The sequence below is a fragment of the Oncorhynchus masou genome, chromosome 29 (assembly GCF_036934945.1).
Source record: "Oncorhynchus masou masou isolate Uvic2021 chromosome 29, UVic_Omas_1.1, whole genome shotgun sequence".
NCBI classification, from domain to species: domain Eukaryota; kingdom Metazoa; phylum Chordata; class Actinopteri; order Salmoniformes; family Salmonidae; genus Oncorhynchus; species Oncorhynchus masou.
In genome coordinates, this window is record NC_088240.1 from 56,800,436 (window position 1) to 56,808,466 (window position 8,031).

Consider the following 8,031-nt stretch of genomic DNA (forward strand, 5'->3'; position numbering starts at 1 on the left):
TGTTGGTCAGGACGTGAGCTGGGTGGGCATTCTATGTTGTGTGTCTGGTTTGTCCATTTCTATGTTAGGCCTGATATGGTTCTCAATCAGAGGCAGGTGTTAGTCATTGTCTCCTGTTTTGTGTTGGGTTTTGTGGGTGATTGTTCCTGTCTTTGTGTTTGTGGCACCAGATAGGACTGTTTTGGTTTTTGCACGTTTCTTGTTTTGTAGATTGTAGTACTTTCATCTTTATTAAAGATGCACAAAACTAACCACGCTGCATTTTGGTCCGCCTCTCGTTCCCCACAAGAAAACCATTACACCTAGAGATGAACATACTTTGGTGCAAATCAATCCCAGAACAACAGCAAAGGACCTTGTGAAGATGCTGGAGAAAACGGGTACAAAAGTATCTATATCCACAGTAAAATTAGTCCTATATCAACATAACCTGAAAGGCGGCTCAGCAAGGAAGAAGCCACTGCTCCAAAACTCCCATAAAAAAGCCAGACTACGGTTTGCAACAGCACATGGGGACAAAGATCATACTTTTTTGGAGAAATATCCTCTAGTCTGATGAAACAAAAATAGAACTGTTTGGCCAATAGATGAGGAAGGAAAATGATGTGGATATATTGAAGCAACATCTCAAGACGTCAGTCAGGAACTTAAAGCTTGGTCTTCCAAATGGACAATGACCCCAAGCATACTTCCAAAGTTGTTGCAAAAAGGCTTAAGGTATTGGAGTGGCCATCACAAAGCCCTGACCTTAAGCCTATAAAAAAGTTGTGGGCAGAACTGAAAAAGTGTGTGCGAGCAAGGAGGCCTACAAACCTAACTCAGTTACAGCAGCTCTGTCAGGAGGAATGGGCCAAAATTTACCCAACTTATTGTGGGAAGCTTGTGGAAGGCTACCCGAAATGTTTGACCCAAGTTAAACAATTTAAAGGCAATGCTACCAAATACTAATTGAGTGTATGTAAACGTCTGACCCACTGGGAATGTGATGAAAGAAATAAAAGCTGAAATAAATCATTATCTCTACTGTAATTCTGATATTTCTCATTCTTAAAATAAAGTGGTGATCCTAACTGACCTAAGACAGGGAATTATTACTAGGATTAAATGTCAGGAATTGTGAAAAACTGAGTTTAAATGTATTTGGCTAAGGTGTATGTGAACTTCAGACTTCAATTGTATTTACTAGAACATGGAGTGCTCAGATTTGCTATCTCCACATGATACCCTTGTCCCATTTTTACTGCAACAGTTTTTCATAGAATCCCTGTAGCCTATCTGTTGCGAATGATCTTGCTTTCAGACTACTAATCAAAGTCGATTACAACTGCTAGCACACAAAACCAATTTAATGTCTCCCAGGCCAATGTCTCCCAGGCCAAGTCATTCCGGAAAACCTGCCAACATTATAGATGGGTTGGTTGTTCAGCAGCAAAACCGACCCGTCCGCAACTATGGGGCAAAACAGAAAAAACAGACGGGCTTACAACATGTAAGCTATATTTCGTCTCCAATGTTTTTGTGAAAACATAAATAAATTGGCACAATACATCATTACAGTTGTTGGTTAACTAGCTAGTGATTTTTTGTCACAGTAGCATAGACGTGACGTTAGTCAAAACAAGAACAAGATAAAACTCGCTGAAACGAGCAACCTACAATTCCCCACACGGTAGCTTTTTGTAATTGTTGATTGCTATCTGGCCATCCAGAATCAACACACTGACTTCTGCCCCACTGAAGAGCTCACGTGGCTTTGGTGAAGTTGTCAGCTAATCCATCTATAAGCGGGCACAGCCAGAAGAGGACTGGCTACCCCTCAGTCGGGTTCCTCTCTAGGTGTCTTCCTAGGTTACTGCCTTTCTAGGGAGTTTTTCCTAGCCACCATGTTTCTACATCTGCCTTGCTTACTCTTTGGGGTTGTAGGCTGGGTTTTCTGTATAATCACTCTGTGACATCTGCTGATGTAAAAAGGGCTTTATAAATACATTTGATTTGATTTAATGTCAATTGGATCCAAATACGGTATGTGGTGTTAGCTAATATCTATACCATGAATAAGGGAAAAATGTATATTAAGTAAGATTACTCAACAAAGTGAACTTTTGACCTCTACTCAAGAAAAATGAGCTGGCTAAAACCCGGGTCCATTTCAACCAACTCAACATTACAGATTCCATTTGGATTCTCCATTTCTCGATCAACAGTGTTTCACTCCCATGTTTTCTGCTAATGACTCTGCCAATGACAACAGAATTTGGGTCTGGTTATTTGGGAGCCACTTAGTTGGGATCTTAGTTTGGGATCTGCCATAGTTGCTATGGAGCAGTTTGCTTTCTGATGCTAGGTCTGTTGAGCTGGTGATGTGTTACTGCTAGTTATTGTAAAGACAGTGTTTGGTGTCTGTTTTGAGTGTTTGTAGTGTGTCCTTCACACTGTCATGCATTGAGTGTGTGTTGTATATGTGTTTTGCTGACAATCGTCCTAGGTGTGCGATGGTATGCCATGTATGATCAGGAGCCTTAGACATGATTTGAATGACAGGGCTGTGTGTGTCTTTTCAGTGTGTGTGTGTGTGTGTGTGTGTGTGTGTGTGTGTATTTATGTACTGTGTGTGCATTCGTGGGCTGAGCCATGTACGGTAAGCAGCCTTGGGAGTGATGTTCCTAACCGTAGGCGAGCTCAAGACATGCCATGTGCTCAGCGGGGAGCTGTCCCTTTAAGTCCCAGCAGCCAATCAAAGAGGAGATGCTGGGAGCAGGCTGTCCTTGGGAATGACCTTGCAGGAGGGCTGAAAAATGGAGAGGGTATAGGGAGAGAAACAAAGTGAGGGGGAGAGAAAGAGGAAGAGGGAGAGTAAGAAATATGGGGGAATAGAGAAAGGAAGAAGGGGGAGAGAGTAGATGATCAAGAGAGAAGGCATATACGGAGCTGGGGGATGGAGAGAGAAAGAGGGGGGTGAAAGAGAGGGGGAGGTGAGAGTAAGAGCTGAAAGAAAGGGCATAGTGAGATTTAGAAAGGAGGAGAGAAGAAGAGAGAAAGAGAGAGAATCCTTAGGCTACAGTATCCACTGCTACTACATAGGTCACTATAATACAACAGGGTATTCAGTGAGGTAATAGATGTTGGGCAATCCTTCAGTCGTGATCACATGCAAATACACACCTTGTTCAGAGAAAGGGATAGAGAGAGAGAAAGGGATAGAGAGAGAGAGAGAGAGAGAGAGAGAGAGAGAGAAGGGAGAGAGAGAGAGAGAGAGAGAGAGAGAGAGAGAGAGAGATGAATGGTAGAGACATTTCGAGACACTAAGAGGATTTAGAGTTCAACTAGTTCTCACTCTCTTTCTCCTTCCTCCTTCCCTCCTTCCTTTCTGTCTTCTCTCTCTCTCTCACAATGACTAACAGGAGCGTCATCTAGTACAGATTACATTTACAACACACCACTCTCCCATTGCATAAGACATTCTCTGAAAGGGATGCAGAGAGGGGGATAATAATAAAGAGGGATTTGAGACAGGAAGCGAGGATGAAAATCAGGGTTGAGAAAGGAAATGAAGGGAGGATGAAGGGCAGGAAATAAAGATATAAAGTATTATTCTCATAATGGCTTTGAGTTTTGACAGTGAACAAAAATAATCAGAGCGAAAAAGTCAGTGCCCAAATCAAAATGGAGTAATAGACTTTCTCAATTGCAGCATTCCTTATTTATTTTTTTATTTTACCTTTATTTAACTAGGCAAGTCAGTTAAGAACAAATTCTTATTTTCAATGACGGCCTAGGAACAGTGGGTTAACTGCCTGTTCAGGGGCAGAACGACAGATTTGTACCTTGTCAGCTCGTGGGTTTGAACTTGCAACCTTCCGGTTACTAGTTCAACGCTCTAACCACTAAGCTAGTATTTATTTTAGAGGTTCCACTTGCTACATACCTCTTCTGCATTGCACCTGTACCTGTGTCACTAGTAGGGATGTAGTAGCCTAGCCGGTTTGTAGTTAGCCGTTCGCATACATTCAACTGGCTAAGGGTTATGCTCATAGCACATCATCATTTCACCAAGTAGGACACGTTCCTGTGTAGTCTTTATTACGTTGTCCCTGGACCAACATGTCCATCAACCAATCAGGCCATCGTCTACCTTGTGAGATCGTCAACATGCACAATATGTGCAATTCCCTCCTTGTACCTGCCAAATGTAAATATAGTGCAACTGATTATAGTGCAACTGACTGACCTGCTGTGCACTGCTGCAAAATCTGAACAGCTCTTCAACATCAGAGGTCAGCTGACAATGATAAAGATAAATACATTTCTGAATTGGTCAAAGAGATAGTTTAACCTGCATCATTTAAAACATGCAATTCTGCATGTCCCAAGGACAAAGCTGGGAGATATTATTTGTTCCCTTACATGTGGTCTGGTCAGACTTTCAAATGCAGTCAAATTGCTATAGGCTGCAAGGCATGCATCTCCTTTCAGTTAAGAAAAGACTGTTTGAGTCACAAAGTGACTGTACAGAGGACATTTAGTCAGCACCAGTAGAGTGAGTTGCAGAAGTCCAGCCTTGTGGAGATAAAGGCATGGACCAGCTTCTCGGCATCAGACTGAGTGAGTGTTGTGGGACAGAGTTGGGCAATGTTCTTGAGGTGACAGAATGACGCTTTACACAGTTGTTTGACGTGGCTGTCAAAGGTCAGGGAGGAATGGAGCTTTACACCCAGATTGGAAACTGAAGGGGAGAGAGGGGTGTTCCGTCCTTCAATGGTGAGGTGTGTTAATGGTGAGTGCCGGACCTGGTGGGGGTGTGTCAATAAGTAGGGCCTCGGTTTTGCTGCTGTTCAGTTTAAGCAAGTTTTGCTTTATCCATGCCCTTATCTCCTTAAGGCAGGCGTTCAGACGGGCACGTGCATCAGAGGGACTTGGTCCAGTTTTTACATACAGCTGGGTGTCATCAGCATAGCAGTGGAATGAGATTCCACGCTGGCTAATGACACGACTGAGGGGGAGCATGTACAAGACGAACAGGATGAGTCCAAGAACAGATCCTTGTGGGAAACCGCAGGTGACATGATGGACCCACCTAGTGACACATACTCAGTCCTGTCTGAGAGGTAGGAGTGAAACCAGCTCAGAGCTGCTCCAGGCAGCCCAGTGGTGTCCCAGAGGCGTTCCAGGGGGATCAGGAGACATCCTACATCAGGAGCCATCAGCAGGTCATTGGTGACCCTGAATAGGGCCATTTCAGTGCTGTGGGACTGCCGGAAACCTGACTGTAACTTCTCAAATAAGTTGTTCTGATTAAGATGGTCCTGGAGCTGTACAGCAACCACTTTTCCAACACCTTGGAGAGGAAGGGCAGGATGGATATTGACCTGTAATTGGCCAGCACTTCTGGGTCCAGGGTGGGCTTCTTTAGAAGGGGGCTGATGACTGAGGTCTTAAATACAGGCAGGACACTGCCAGATTGGAGGGACTGGGTTATTAGAGGGCTGAGTGCAGAGGTGCATGACTTGAGCATGGCGGTTGGAATAGGATCCAAGGTACAGGAGGAGGTTTTCATTATGCAGATAGTTTTCTCAATACTTCCCTGGGTGACTTCAAAGAAGCAGGAGAGAGCCTGAGGTGATGTTGGTGAAAGAAAAGGATATTAAGCTGTTACACTGCTCTTCCGTCGTTCCGACGGGGGACTGGGACTGTGGTTTGAAATGATGGTTTATGGTCGAAAACAGGTGCTTTGAGTTTCCAGGATTTATATTAATGAGGTTGGAGTAGAACATCAACCGTGTCTCTTTCAGTGCTTTGGAATAGGCCCTTTGATGCTCTGGAAAGGCCAGTTTGTGGACAGTGAGGCCCGAGTTTCTGAGACGCCACTCCAGGATGTGTCCAATAGTGGATTTCATGTTTCTCAGTTCTGGAGTAAACCATGGAGCGTGTTTTTATGGGGGTATGGAGGTCATGCACACTGCTTAGGGATTGGTTGTAAAAATCCACAGTTTAATCTCATCCACTGACAACAAAAAAAGCTGGAGGAGACAGGTTCAAGAAATCCTCTGACATGTTGGCAGCGTCGATGTTCTTCCATTTCCGGAAACGCATGCGACACTTGGACTTGGTTAGAGGGGGAAGTGATGTCAAGTCCAGTACGACAACCTTGCAGTCAGACACATGTTGTTGATGAGGGTGGAGTCAGTAATGACCAGGTCAAGTATGTGCCCACGGGTGTGCGTGGGGGCGTCAACGAGTTGCATCAGGTCAATCAAACTCAGAATCTCAGCAGCAGTGTGACATGAGGAAGAGTTACCTATTGCTAGAACCTGCTTCATGTTCATTTCATTATTGATTTCAGGTTAAATATTAATACTAATTCACCCTTTTATTCATATGAACAAATAGTACTATTTATAGTTTAATAGTGTCTTTATTAATCAGGGCCAGCTCCAGGTATAAGCAACATACTGTAAGCGGTCGTTTAGACTAGGGGGCCCCCGACCCAAAAACGCAGTCAGGGTTTCAACTGTTGAGAGTTATAATAGGAGAATACACAAGGTGCAGGTTGGAAATGTGGTTGTGCCTCAGCAGTGTCTCTTGTTTTGTCAGTCAATGACAGCCACTCAATTAGCCATGTCAGCTAGCAATTTTTAAACTTGTAGTAATCATGGCCGAATACCGAGAATACCGTACGTGCCCAGGGGCCCTGACCTCCAGGGGACCCCCTTTTATTTTGTTAGTCACTCTCACTCAGATATCATTAACATGGCAGAAGTCTTGGCAAAATGTGTAGCATTGCAGGAAATTGAGTTTCAAACTATAAAAATGTCTCTCTGCCCCATTTCAAAATGTGTAGCCTTTTTGCAAAAATCTATTTCCTCCAACGGTAAAATGTGTAGACCTGCAGAAAACTTCCTTTTAAACTGCAACCAAATCTTGCTCAGTGTTCCAAAACGCTAGCGCCAGCCCTGTTATTATTACTAAATCTAATATATTAAAATGCTTCATGCTTTTTAAATGCATTACTAAATGGTTTATACCCTAGTGGTTAGAGCTTTGGGCCAGTAACCGAAACGTTATTGGTTCGAATCCCCGAGCCGACCAGGTAAAAATCTGTTGCTCTGCCCCTGAACAAGGCAGTTAACCCACTATTCCTAGACCTTCATTGTAAATAGAATGTGTTCTTAACTGACTTTTCTAGTTAAATAAAGGTTAAATAATACAATTTAAAAAATACAAGTGAACTACTGCATTGATAAACATTTGTTAATGTATCATTATTGTAAAGTGTTACAAATTAATTTGCAAACATGCCCATAAATATATGATTGTATAACAAAGTTGTAATTTTACACAGAAGGCACACATGAGAACTTCCTTTGAATAGGCGCTTCTGATGATAATGGCCATAACAGCCATGACACTTGACCTAACATAGGAGATGCAGATGTAAATTTGGAATATGACATAAGTGTATATTATTGAGTAGCTGACACCTCTGCAACAATTCCTGAGAGCTATAATATAAAGGTAAGTGAACGTGGAAGAAGTTGTTGTAAACAGCTGATAAATGAGTACAATAGCTTACATTTTAAAATCACAGCACACCCTGTTAATAACATGTGCATTAGGATGGGTCGTTCGCGAACGAACGGCTCATTTTGAATGGCTCTTTTTGGTGAACGTCTGGAACTGACTCGCATCTCTGAAAGAGCCGTTCATTTGGCTCCCTGATTGGCATACTGTTACTACTGCTTTATGAGCTCCAGACTTCGATTATCTGCAGATAAATGATAAAAACATGATCTGAAGATGAGTGAGGTGCTTTCCCTCACACTCAGCGGTAAAGGTAATTTTTGAAATAATATTTCATGCAGGGCGCAGCCCTGGCGAACTGAAATAATAGCATTAGTCAGGACAAAAGGTTGAAAAAGGTTACTGCTGATATATGCCTCAATGATATCACCAGAAGTATTGCAAAGTCAATTTGAATCAAAGCTAAAAGTTCATGAATACTTAACAATGGCGAGATAGTATTGCAATTTCTTA